We start from the raw sequence: 14,871 nt of genomic DNA, 5'->3' as shown, positions 1-14,871 counted from the left end.
CAAGAGATTGAAGATAGGCAGTAACCCTTACCTTCCAATAATTGAAGTTTGTCCCATCAAAAATTGGTGGCCTGATTGATGCTTCCCTCTCATAGTTGCTCATGATGAATGATCTTCCTTCAAGCGATCAAGCTTCTTTGAAGGACCTGCTCTGATACCAACTGTTGAAAATAATACTGAGAGGGGGGGGTGAATCAGTATTATCAAGTTCTTTTAACAAATCTTCCTTATTTACACTTTGAATTATTTTTGCATATCAGTACCATAAAATAATGAGCATGAACAAGAAAAACAGATAGTCACACCAAGGAACACCAGATATAAGGTGGAAACCCAATGTGGGTGAAAACCACCTGCTGCAATATGTCTCTATCTTCTTTCAAATTAGAAACTCCTGTTACAATGATTTTGTACTGGTGCAGTCCTTTACCAGTACGTAGGCTGCAACCTCCAGAGAGCTACAACTCTCTCTGGTTTTCCAGTCTCTCCTAGAAGGGAGCTACAACCCCCTACTTTTTTTTTCTTTCAAGGACTACTTTTCAAACTGGATCCAACAAAAACATTGAAGCTCATAATCAAACAACCTTCTGAATCACCCAATCACCAGATCCATAATGATATTGTGAGAGTTATCAACCACATCTAGTACATAAAGATAAGTCATTAATCATGTTTTATCTGAACTCAATACCAGTAACCAAACATCAGTTATGCACCCAAAACCTTGCAGAATAGTCAAAGGCAGTTAAAACAAATTTTAAGCAGGGATCGCAACTTCACTGGTATAGATCTGCGGATATCTGTACTACCTCCATACCTGCGCCTTCTGTGGCACCGCGACCACCGCACCTGTGCCTTTTGTGGCGCCTTCGCACTGCGCCTTCTGTGGCGCCTCTGCACTGCGCCTTCTGTGGCACCTCCGCACTGCGCCTTCTGTGGCGTCTTCGCACTACGCCTTCTGTGGCGCCTCCACACTGCGCCTTCTGTGGCGCCTACGCACTGCACCTTCTGTGGCACCTCTGTGGCGTCTCCGCACTGCGTCTTATGTGGCGCCTCCGCACTGCGCCTTCTGTGGTGCCTCTGCACTGCGCCTTCTGTGGCGACTCCGCACTGCGCCTTCTATGGCGTCTCCGCACTACGCCTTCTGTGGCACCTCTGTGGCGTCTCCGCACTGCGCCTTCTGTGGCGCCTCTGTGGCGTGTCTGCACTGCGCCTTCTGTGGCGTCTCCGCACTGTGCCTTTTGTGGCGTCTCCGCACTGCGCCTCTGTGGTGCCTCCGCACTGCGCCTTCTGTGGCACCTCCGCACTACGCCTTCTATGGCGCCTCCACACTGCGCCTTCTGTGGCGCCTCCGCACTACCACAGCTACAGCGCTCGAGAGATCACCCTTCACAGATTCGCTTTCAACTTCACTTTCATAGATCAAACTTTCAAAACAATAACCCAATATTTCAGATCTTAAGATATTCAATTGCAAGGATGAATTAGCCAAGTGATCTCCTTTGCTTTATATAGGCAAGCTTCTTCCTAAAATCATGGATCAATACCATAGATAACCAATACAAGGGGCCCAAAAACATGGGGCTCAATAATACCAAGGACTAACCACCATGGACCAAAGGTAAGTTCTCCAACATATACACACTTTTGACGAGGTACCATGGTCCAAAACCATAGGTTCAAATACCAAGGACTAACAACCATGGACCAAAGGTAAGTTCTCCAACATGAAAGTGCGTGAACTTTTTCTCTACATGAAATAAACTTTTCTCTACATGAAATAAACTTTTCTCTGCATAAAAGTGCGTGAACTTTTCTCTACATGAAATAAACTTTTCTCTGCATATAAGTGCGTGAACTTTTCTCTACATGAGATGAGTGGGTTGCCATCAAGTACAACATATGTATCATAAACCCATACCAGAATCATAATGCCAACACATATTACTAAAACTCTTCACTAAATTTTGGAAATGAAACAAATTAATTGTATGAAAACTTTGCAGGTAAAATTTACACAAGGGACAACTAAATGCTAGAATTCAAGATTAATATTGGAGAAGAAACATGGAGGATAGATATCATCCTTACAGTGTTGTAGAATAAGTTAAAGGTTTGAATATCAATGTAGGAAATGAGGAGATAGAATCTAATGAGTACACATAAAGTATTGAATCATTATAATTGATTGAAATGATGAGGAGCTTGAAGTTGGAGGTGTGAGCTATAACATTGATAACACAAGAATGCTAAGGACTCAAGAGAAACAAAATAATTTGAACACATAAATAATATAAAACTTAAATCATTTTTAGAGGAAAATGAAGAATGATTCACTAATATAAATTTTAAATCAATTAGAGGCAAATGAAGAATGGATCAGGTTTGCGGTAAGAGGGGGAACACAAAGCATATTCAAATAGGGGCCCTCAAGGAAGCCTCTATGCACTTAAGATGTATTATTAGAGTTCAAAACATCACCACTCACCATCTTATTCAATGAAAACGTCTCACATTTGAAGAATCAAAGAGTAGCTTGAAAGTAACTTTTGAGCATTACATATGTAAAGATAAATAGGTCCATCAGTGGGTCGCTTCGATTCTATAGAGACAAGATTTGATGTGATGGGCCTAAAACTCTTGATAAGACAACCAGGCAACAAAACTACTTGTATGATTAGAACTAGGTGAAGTAGAATTATAAAATAACCAACAAGATCAAACAAAGAAAGGAATTAAAATTCTTTTCATTAAAAATAATCCTAACACATTTTCAAAGTCAACCAATCAAGAATGGATTCAAGATGGAATAATGTTTGGGGAAAATGGGAAAGGCTTCTAGTCAAATGTTAGGGTTGTGAAGGGTATCATTTGTATAGAGATTATCCTCATAATGAGGACAAAATGAGTAATGTGTACAATATCCAAGAAGAAACTAGAATGGGATATCCAATGAGATGTAGCTAAGCAATTTTACCTCAAGGCTACACATTGTCCAGATTAGAAATCACCCAAGTTTCCAAGTGGTCTCTTCAATTAAATCAATGTTGGTTATTTCCTAGAAATTAGATCACGAGTCTTTTGCATCATATCAAACTACAACCATGTGTTTTTGGCAAAGTTGAAATCTAAATATCCCTTAAAGAGTGTCTATGTGGTTGTTTGAGCGTTACTTCATGTTTGAGGTACCTAGAGTGAGATGAGAACTACAACTTTTCACATAATTTGAGGTACCTAGCCTAGTTTTGGTTAGGACATGGCAATTAAGTGCAACACATGAGATACAAGTTGTTGGTGGTCATGCTTAACTATTAAGGTCACATTGAAAATGCTTGGTGAGTATGTGTATTGAGTGGTATTGGACACTCAAGTACAATAAAAATTCTAGCCCCATGAAAAATGGTATTAAATCCATGTTTGAATGCAAAATTGTTGAATTTTTCTTCACTATCCACACCCATGTCATTGGAGAATTTGATAGGGTTGTATTGATAATGACGTTAACAATTAACGTTGGGAAGAATGTGAGGACCTTCCTTGAGGTTCCACTGGAAACATTATCCTATATAACATGCTAAGAAAACATGATAAAGGGTGCATGCCTAGTTTATATGTTTCATAGCCCTCCTGACCGACTCATGATGATCCCTGACACATTTAGGATGATGTACTAGTTTTGTGTGGACTAGGAGGATGAAGGATGTCTAGCCTAACAAGGATGGATGATCAATGAAGTGTTTGAACACAAATTCACCAAAGGATAACACAATCTGGAAATGTGTTTGATAGTGTGTTAGCTATGGCAAGGAAACATCATTTATGAGTCTATTGAAGGTAAGTGGAAGCCTGTTACCACTAGGTACATGACCTTTAGAGAATTATAAGAAGTTTGTCTAGATGGAGACAACATAGTCTTACACTAGGTGGTTAGTTATTCGAGTGTGTTGGCTTGAGGGAGGTAAAGAAAGGTTGTTTATGTGTGGGTGGTGATGACACAACATTGCCTATAATGAAACAAGAACTACAACGTTTCCTATAGTTTAAGATGCCTAACTTGGGTTCAGTTGGGACATGTTGGCTAGGCATAGTTTGAGTGATATAAGAGGCTGATGGTCATACACAAATAGTAATGTCATGTCAATGCCATAAAACAACTAGGCTTCTTGAGTGGTATTAGATGCTTAAGTGTATTTAAAAGTTTACCCTCATGACAAATGGTATCAACGACATGTTTAAATTCAAAAAATACAAATTGTCTCTTCACCATCAATGCCCTATCCATTAGAGAAGCCAATGGAGCCATTTTGATGAAGGTTCCAACAATTAAAGTGGGGGGGGAATGAAAGGATCTTACTTGAGGTTCCATTAGAAATGGCACAATGGATGTCATGTCGGGTAAACACGACTAAGAGTGGAAAATGAGTTTATATGTTTGGTATACTTTGTGAGTGATTTAGGTTGTTTCATGAGACAGTTAGGATGGTGTACAAGTTTGGTGTGGACTAGGAGATCCCCCAAACAAGGGTTGATAATTGACAAAGCATTGTGACACAAGCTTAGGGGAGGATGATGTCAATTGGAAATGTGTTGAATAATGTGTTAGCCATGGAAAGGAAACATCATTTATGAGTGAATTTTAAGTGGAATCTTGTTTCCATTAGGTACATGATCATTGAGTACTACAACGGGTTGCCCATGATGGAGACAAAACAATTCTATATTGGGTAGTTAGTTGTCCAAGAATGCTTGGATTAGAGGAGGTGCTAGAATGTTGCCTATGTTTGGGTGGTGATGATGTAACATTACTTACCACTAAATGGACATTTTAACATTTTTTATAGTTTAAGGTGCTTCCCTTGGGTTCAATTAAAACATGTTGGTTAAGCATAGACAATTATGCCTAACTAGCAAAGTCTATCAATGCTATGCAATGAATAAATCTTTATAATTATATAGTAATGTTTTAAAATAAAATAAAAAGTTTAACATTGTGACACCTCTCTCTTACTCTCTTCTTTTTCTTCTTTTTTTTTTTTTAAATAATCATAACTTAATTTTATACCAACCTAGATCCATCTCAATTACATATCTACCATGCACTTAGAGGGATCAAATTTATTTTCACTTTAAAAGAGATATACATCTCAAGATATTTGATCCCTCTTGGTGCTTAGTAGGTCTGGCGTTAAGATAGATATAGGGTAGTTTAATCATTAATTATAAATTTAATTTAATTTAATTTTACGTTTACCTTTATTGGGTCAAAATGTTTAACTAAACATTACAGCATCTCTATTATGTTGGGATTTTATTTACATTTATATTTCATTTTTCTTATTTTGACCGAGCCAAAATGTTTAACTAGACATTACATTTTTAATTAGACATGGTAACATATCTACCATAAAGTCCAGGAACCTCTAGCCATAATTGAAAGTGGAGCAGCTAAATTTCTTTTAATAAATTAAAAACCTATAAAATTAAAAAACTAATAAAATAATATTAAAAATGATATTTTAATTGAAATGTGTCCCAATAAATTAAAAACCTAAAATATTAAAAAACTAATAAAATAATATTATGAATGACTTTTTCATTGAAATTTCCTTTCCCTCTATTCTGACTGAGTCAATGTCTTACTCGCATCTAAACCTTATTGATTGTGTAGTGTGAAGAAACTACATTGATTTTTAAGAAGAAAATAATTCTTTAGAAACAGAATAGCACTAGAATCTATGTTATTCGTGGCTCTCATTGTAGTGGAACAAGGACTTGTGACCAAAACCTTACTTTCAAACCAATTCCTGCTAGCTTTATAAATTTATCCAGGTTTTTCCAGAAATGTGTACAGGCCATACATGAGAGCACAGTCAGATGGGCACGTATCTCTTAAGATCTTGCTTTCCTGTGACGAGAGCCATGACAACAAGTCCCCTAATTATGCAAACATTGGCAACCGACCTTGGGGCAGCAGCAACCTTGTAAAGTGCTCTGGTGCCAAGCCCAATGCAAACGTCGTTGAAGATATCGTCGGTACCCCTAGACACCATAATCCTGCTCTCTAATATAGTGTAGAGGAGTTCTATGACTCCCAATCTATGGCCAAATTTCATTCCCGTGTGGCCAACAACATTCAAGACCCTGTTAACCTTGAGCTTCATGGAATCTCCCAGGCTTTCAAGCCCTTGGCTAGGCCAACACTGGCACCAAAGACAACATCGAGGAGATACCCGCAACCCGTGTAATAGGTGATATTTTCACCCCAAGACCTTCCCTACTTGGCGACCTCTTCTTGAAATAAGAATTATGGGAAAGTAGGGATATGGTATATATTCTGAATTAGGTTGTAATAAATGGCATTGTGCAGATATCTATAGGGATTGTACAGGTTCCTTCCTTCGTGATCTCCTCCTCCATCTGTCGAATGATCAATTATTTGATTACTGGTTTCACTGGGGTACACCTATCATGAGTGTTTCCTCTCGGTCAATCCTGCGACCTACACCTTCTGTAAATGAAAAAGAAATAATAAAAAAATGAAAGTGAATAAAGGTGCAAGAATGGAACCAATATTGCGGACCCATCATTTTCTACTCAATTAAAGAAATAATGCCTAGTTTCAACACCTTATTTTCGTTTTTTGAGAACCAATCAAGGGATAATCTATTCCAATAGGATCTCCTCTTGGATGTTTTGGAAACCAAAATCTGACTTATGATCACCTATTTTTAGAATTTGAAAAGCCAATTTGGGTATAGTAACATATATAATGTCAACTTCAATATATTCTTAGATTTGAATTTCTTGATGATGGCATACCCAAATTGGAAGAGGAACTTGCTTTAACTTAATGGAAAAAAGAATCAAGAATATATATTATTTATTTAGGAAAGAGATGAGATATGTCAAAGATGGAGGATTCGTAAGAAGGATGTGACACATTAGAGCTGGAAGAGACACCGTAATAAGGGGAGGGCATAGGGAGGGGAGAAAGGGGAAGGAAGAAAGGAGAATGGAAAAAGGAGAAAGGAGAAGTGTGGGTGTGGGTATGATTGGTGTTCTAGTGGAACTTGGAGTTTAATACAAGCCTGAGGTTCAATGGCTTACTTCACAAATATGTCACTAGGCCTATACTCACTAGAACTACCATCTAGCTACTAGGGAAGCTATTAGATCTTACCCCATGATTATTGGCTTGTAAAAATATCTGTTGGCAGGCATTTTTCATAGAGAACAACTTCCAACATTTACTAAGCTCAAGGAGAGGAGAGAAAGGTTTATGCTTTCAACCTTTAGGAGGGAAGGTAGTTAATAACTAGAAATACTTCTAAAGTTTAATGGAACCTCTTTTAAAAAAATGTTGATATTAATATATAGTACCTTATGTAATTTTCCAAGGTGAAGTAGACTTCCTTAATTGGATTATATGGGTTTTAATAGTCTCTTTATGAATGCAGGGGTTTAAGTTCGCACTAATTTCATTCTAAATGTGGGTTGTAGTTGCATATACATCGGCCACATAGACACAAGAAAAAAAGCATCGAAGAAGACGAGGTGAACATGGATCTTACATTTGGTATCATATACTTCCATTTTGGTTATTTCAGATTACTTATTTCAGAAGAGGAGCTCATCTCTTCATAAATAGAAATTGTTAATGGTCAGAAACTCATGAATCAATATTGATGTTATATTTTGAATAAATTAGAAATAGTAGAGAATCCAGGCACACATCCAATCATCTCATGATTGGATTTTTTTATTTTTTTTTCTCTTTTTCCTTTGGTTATTGCTTATCCTTAATTATTAACCAGACACTTCTATGAAATAGTCTCTTTTATTCCTTGATAAAAATATTTTCACTCTGAAGATTGATAGAGAGAGAAATTTGTTGCCAGTTATTATGCACAAAGTGTAATCTTTTAAGTTTTTTTCAAGAATGTTGAACCATGCCATATTGATTATTCATCTCATGTCAGCCACAGTGTTAACCTACAAATCCATTCAGATAGTTATAAATGAAAGTCACCTCAGACTGATATTATATGATAGTCTTAATTCATTCTTAAGTATTCAAGAGGCACTCTCCTCAAGTAATTTTACATTCTGCCAATATTTTTTCATAAGGAAAGTGAAATGGATCAATTATCGCATAATGGAAACATCTAATGTACATAACTAGATACAATTTGCGTGAAAAATAATATAAATTATAGACTGTCTTCCTTTGGCTTTCTACTAAGTTTAGCATATTGGCCTCCCATAAGCTAGAAAATTCCCTCCCACAAGCCAAGAGTTGAAGCAGAGGCAATAGTGATCAGATTGTGGTTGCAGGATGCTATATACCAGTAATCCAAGGATAACTCCTCCTTCAACTAATTGAATTCCCAGCCTGCATAGCTAAGAAAGAACCTGAAATTTTCACGTTGAAGCACTTCATTCCTCACAAGTTCTTCTACAGTGTGTGAACTATTCCTAGCACCATAACACAAACCGAGAATAACTTCATCAAAATCTATAACAACATTTTCCATTGTAGTTAATAGGAACATACTTGCTTCAATCAACCCACCAAAATGCAGTGGGCAATCTACAAATATTGTAGTTAAATCTGGATTTGTAAGCTTCGTTTCTCTGATACACCTCTGCAAAGAAAGATTAAGGATGACCCCAAATGTACCCTCTCTAGGGTCATTGGATCCTTCTTTAAGAAGAAAAACTATCTTTCTCTCCAAAATTCATGTTCCATCAATATTTTTAGTTGCAACAAGTAGATAACCCGATTGAGGTGCCTAAATTGGATGAGCCCATTTAGGACCTAATTCTATTGAGTATTTTTATGAAACCAGCTCACAAAAAGATAGAAAAGATATATCAATTCCATAGAAATCATCCTCTTCTAGGGGGAAACCTCCTTTACATTACACAAATGAACAATTCTTGGATGACACAAATGACAAGACCTCCTTTCTATATATAGGAGTCTAAGGGATCATATTATAATCAGAGCCGACATAACAATAATAATGGAAGGGCACAACAATAACAATAGGGGGCTTCTATGGGGCACAATTATAGAAATATGGGTACTACATGGGCACAACAATATAATAAGGGGGTTGCACTAATAAAAATAAGGGGTTAGTAGTATAGGGACCTAACATGCCCCTCTCCTTCAAAAAGTGTTGTCCTCAACACTTGAGTAGTTCTAGATGCTTCTATATAAAATTATCATCCTTCCATGTGGAATCTTCAGCGAGTAAGTTCTTCCACTTGATGAGATACTCTGAAATTGATCAATTTTGTAGCTGTCGATTTCTTGATTATGTGACTGCTTCAGGTTCCAATGTGATTTTTCCTTCGTCGTCAACTTATGGCAATATTATTTGAACTAGGATCTTCTACAACTTTTGAATGAGTGGCCACACTTCTTCATCATTCTTCCATTCAGCCCTTGCTTCGTTTATCCAATCTGGTTGGATAATAGATATAGCACAAAATAATGCTTCCACATCCTCGTCCTTTCTTGAGAGTGCATCTGCAACAACATTTTGCTTCTCTTTTTTGTATACGATTTCAAAGTCATAACCTGAGATATTTGTGACCCATTTTTTATGTCCTTATAAAGATAATATTTGTTCTAAAAATTATTTAAGATTATCATGATCTGTTTTTACCTTTAAGTGTCTTCCCATTAGGTAAGGTCGCCATTTCTTAAGTGCATGTAGTATTTTTAACATTTCCTTCTCATAAATAGCTTGCTTGAGGGACATTTCTTTGTATGGATGTAGCGTTAAAAATATCCAATCGCCTACATCAAAACTTCTTTCACTGCGACATTGATCTGCCGTTTGTTTCATTCGATTCTGCACCAAAGTGGGGCTATCCTTTAAAAGTTGGAGAACTACTTGTTGATGCTCGATGTGATATTTCACTGCTTGAACCTTTTTCTTCTTGATATGTCCTTCTATCTTGAGAGTTTGAGGAGTGGTAAATTCTGCCAATGCATTACAAGATATGGTTGGATTCATTTCTTGATGCTCGATGTGATCTTTCACTTCTTGAACATTTTTCTTCTTGATATGTCCTTCTATCTTGAGAGTTTGAGGAGTGGTAATTCCTGCCAATGCTTTACAAGATATGTTTGAATTCATTTCTTCTTTCTATATGGTTGGTTCTTGGTGTATATCCTCTTCTTTTGATGTTTCTTGTTCCTTTTCTTCCTCCTCTTCACAATATATGTAAAATAATTTCTTCTCAGTACACTTATGACCTTTAGAGTATTTTCTATCACAACTGTAACAAAGCAGTTTTTCTCTTTTTTCTTCCAATTGTTATGGTGTAAACCTTGTAGGTTGTGGAAGGCTAGGAGAAATAACACTTCCATATTTATAGTTGTGAGTGGTAGGATTCCTTGTTTCCATAATTCCTCTTTCAATTTTTCTTGCCAACATGAATGCCTTCTCCAATGAATCAGGTTCCCAAAGACAAACCTCATGTTGAATGTTATCCTTTAAAGTCCCTATGAAGACATCAATCCTTTACTTCTCTGGAATATCATTTACCCTTATATTCAATTTTTGAAAGTGCTCAATGTGCTCTGCCATTGAACCCTTTTTTTTAGATTTGTCAATTGGCTAAAGAAGGCATTTCTCTTTGCATCCTCATAATGTGCTATCATTTCCTCTGTGAAAATTGACCAGGTGACAAGTGGTTTACGATAAAAAAGCCCTTTATACCATACAAACTAATGCAGGAGCATGTGACTTAGAGGGAAAAAGTCTTCAAACATATTCCAAAAATCCAAAAAAATCTACAAGCAAGGGAGTGGGGTCCTTTAGCCAGTAGTTTACATGCTTTCCTAGTTTAAGACAAGGATAGAACTAAGAATAAAACATTCTTTAATAATCGCTCATAGATAATCGATAATAACTTTTATGCATGAATGCTTTAAATCACTCTATGTAAAAGCATGCTTTTGTAAAGGGTAATGGCTGAGAAGGCTTTATCCATTGATTATAAATAAAATGATGGGAGGCTCAGAGTTAGAGTCGGCCGGAAGTAGTATCAACTGAGAAAACCTCTCTTTGTGCAATTAATTTAATAGTTCTCTGTTTTCTTATAGATGTATGTACATATTGTCTCAATTGTTTTATTCTGAGATTGAATATGGATGAATTAGCCTCATTTTTCCAATTGATGTTTAGGCTAACCCTTTAGAATCGTTTTCCCTTCATAATCAGTGCGCGCAGGCTTCTTAAGCCATTTTACAGAATTCTATGGCAAACTCTATTTACATAGAGAAATTGTGATAATTCCTTAAGTGAAACTCAGTTCCGGACCTGAAACTTTATTGGATTTGGTTCATACCCATACCGGGTCTGAACCTATATCGTATCGGAGAAGCGAAAGAGGAGTAGAGAACCTTTGGAACTACTGAGTGCGAAACCCCGACATTCCAGACCCAAAACATTATAGAGAAGGGTGGAAAGGGACATTAGTTCTGCAGAGACAATCGCATCACAAACCTAGACATGGAAGGAACCAAGAATAGGTGCTTTGGAGGTCGCCGATAGAGATTGCCGATTATCGCATCGGGAAAAGGGTGGAAAGGGCAATTATAAAAGCGCCGATAGTGTTATTTGCGTTTAACACAAGGACTTGAAATAATTCCTGTGGAATTATACCAAGACTATTTGACCGCCGCAACTGTGTAAAAAAATACCGATAGTGTCTTTTGTTCCCTTGGAACACAACAGTTGCCGATTGTGTATTTTGCGTTAAAAGCGCAGTTTCTCAGTTTAAGAGAGCCGATAGTGTTTTATGTAATTCCTTTGGAATTATAGTTCTAATAGGAAAAGAGGCTTTGTTTGACAATTAACCAAAATAGAGGTGATTAAGGAAAAACCATGTGGCTACCATTTTTATCGTTAGATGACTGATACGAAATCAGAAGCTGAAAGGGAGATTCATCCTGAAATTGAAGAAATTATAGCCAGATTTGAGAGGTTGTCCATATTGCCTACACCCAGGCCACCGTTAGTGGTATTAGAGCAGCCATCTGACATTAGATTGAATCTTAGAAGCAGGGGAAGGAAAGTTACTATGGCTTTCAAAGTTGGAAGAGGATGAGGACGTGGTGGAAGTGGATGGCCTGTTGCAAACACTGAAGTAATGAAGTTGTGCAACAGATGCAAGCTAGATTGGATGCATTAACAACAGGAAGTAACATAGATGACAGAGATGTTAATGAACCTAAGATTGAAGCCACAGAGGAGGAACTTGTAGAAGTTACTCCTCTGATGAGGTTCTTTTAGTCAGTGTTGAGATCCATGGCCAGGCCAAAGACCGAGGTATCAATATATGAAGGAGGACTGAATCCAGAAAAATTGTTAGACTAGATTAATGGCATGGAGAAATTCTTCGACTATGAAGAAACATAAGATGAGAAGAAAGTGAAGTTTGTTGTCACCAAGCTAAAAGGCCATGCAGCGCTTTGGTGGGATGGTGTGCAGGCAGAAAGGATGATACTTGGCAAGAAACCAATCAAGAATTGGAGTAGGATCGTAACAAAACTATGAGGTAAGGTTTTGCCAAGTAATTATCAGAAAACTTTGTTTAGACAAATGCAAAATCTTAGACAGATATCTTTGATAATGAAAGAGTACACAAAGGAGTTCTTTAAGGTAAGCATAAGAGTTGGAGAAGCCGAAGATACAGATGAGAAGGTGGCTAGATATATGAATGGTATCAGGATGGACATTCAAGATAAGATAAGTCTGTTGTCTCCTAAAACAGTAGAAGAAGCTTATCAGATAGCACTGAAAGCTGAAGAAAAACTCATGAGGAAGCAGTGTGCCAGAGGGAGAGGTACTTTTCGAGGAAGCAGAAGTCAAGGTGGTAGAGGGATATCTACAACACCTAAAGATGGAGCTAGCAACAACTCAACCCAGCATGCACCCATAGGAGGTGATGCAAGAGGCAGAGGGATTTTTTCTAGAGGAAGAGGAGGCAGAGGAAGAGGTAGAGAAATAAGATGTTACATATGTAATAAGCCGGGACACCGAGATTTTGAGTTCCCAGAGAATGCAGAAACAAATTAGAGGAATGCAATTGTTGCTCCAGTTAAGGGAGAAACACCAATGGAAGCAGTAGTAGAAGAAGAAAAGATACCAGAGAGAGGAGAATCTTTGGTAGGTAATAAAATTCTACTCAAGCCAGCAAAGGAGATGGCTGAACCATCACAAAGGAAAGCTTTATTCAGGACAGTGTGTAAAGTCCAAGGGGAAATGTTGCTAGATGATCATTGATAGTGGCAGCACTGATAATTTGGTCTCTATAGAGGTGGTGGAGAAGTTGAATCTAAATACAATGAAACATCCAACACCTTACAAGGTGTCATGGTTGCAAAAGGGACATCAACTGTTGGTGAATGAACAGTGTGAAGTGGAATTTCAGGTGGGCAAGTATAAAGATAAAATTGTTTGTGATGTGATGCCAATGAATGTGTGTCACATATTGCTTGGAAGACCTTGGCAATATGACAGACGAGCCATGCATGATGGAAAAAGAAACACCTACAAGTTTGGAAAGGATGGTGTCAATCATTCGTTGTTGCCTCTACAAGAAGAAGCTGTACTAGGAAAGAAGACTGATCTAAAAACTATTTTACTTGGAGGAAAGGAATACTTGAAGTAGATTGAAGAAAATGAGGTAAATTTTTTTGTAATTTGCAAGCTCAAGGTAATAATGACTTCTACTAAAGTTTCTGATTTACCCATTGAAATTCAAGAAATGTTGGAGAAATGTTGTGATATTAATGTTGATGATTTTCCTAATGAATTACCACCCATTAGAAGAATCAAACATCTTATAGATTTGATTCCTAGAGAAAATATACCTAACAAAGCAACTTACAGAATGACTCCTACAGAAAATGAAGAGGTTAGGAAGTAGGTGCAAGAGTTTCTTGATAAAGGGCTGATCAGAGAAAGCTTGAGTCCTTGTGCAGTGTCAACAGTGTTGAGCCCAAAGAAAGATGGAGGCTCGAGAATGTGTATAGATTCAAGAGCCATTAATAAAATCACAATCATGTATAGATTTCCTTTGCTTGGAACTGAATATTTAATGGATTGCTTGAGTGGAGAAAAGTATTTCTCAAAACTAGATCTTAAAAGTGGGTATCATCAGATAAGGATAAGAGAAGGGGATGAGTGGAAAACCACTTTTAAGACAAATGAGGGATTATATGAGTGGAGAGTAATGCCTTTTGGGTTGTCAAATGCAGCAAGTACATTTATGAGGCTCATGAATGAAGTTCTTAAACAGTTCAATGGTAAGTTTGTAATAGTATATCTAGACGATATATTAGTTTATAGCATGTCTAAGGAGGAGCACCTAAGGCATTTGAATTATGTCTTACAAAGGCTGTAGTAAGAAAAATTACTGTTGAATTTGAAGAAGTTTTCATTCATGAAAGAAGAGCTAGTGTACTTGGGATTTGTTATTTCTGTTGAAGGGTTGAAGATGGATCTAGAGAAGATAAAGACAATTATGGAGTGGCCTTCACCCAAGAGTGTTTTTGAGGTAAGGATTTTTCATGGTCTTGCTAGCTTTTATAGAAAATTCATTAATAATTCTAGTAAGATTAATGCACCTATTATTGAGACCATAAATAAGGACAAACAATCATTTAAGTGGACTGCTGAAGCAGAGAAAAAATTTCAGCTGTTAAAGAAGAAAATCACTGAAAAGCCTATTTTGGTTCTGCCTGATTTTCAAAAACCTTTTCAAGTGAAGTGTGATTCCAACAGAGAAGCAATTGGAGGTGTTTTAAGCCAGGAAGATAGGCCAATAGCCTATTTCAGTGAA

At 37.1% G+C, this 14,871-nt stretch overlaps 1 pseudogene; it reads right to left on the bottom strand.

The window, feature by feature from the left end:
* Positions 1 to 5,870: 5,870 nt before the first annotated feature.
* Positions 5,871 to 14,871, bottom strand: part of LOC149178174 (mitochondrial import inner membrane translocase subunit TIM23-2 pseudogene) — a 146,027-nt pseudogene continuing 137,026 nt past the window's right edge.

Source organism: Pinus tabuliformis, chromosome 4_1, assembly GCF_031772625.1.
Source record: "Pinus tabuliformis cultivar Carrire ecotype Pingquan chromosome 4_1, CPIR1, whole genome shotgun sequence".
Taxonomy (NCBI): Eukaryota; Viridiplantae; Streptophyta; class Pinopsida; order Pinales; family Pinaceae; genus Pinus; species Pinus tabuliformis.
The sequence above is the reverse complement of the archived record's forward strand: the minus strand, read 5'-3'. Positions and strand labels throughout refer to the sequence as shown.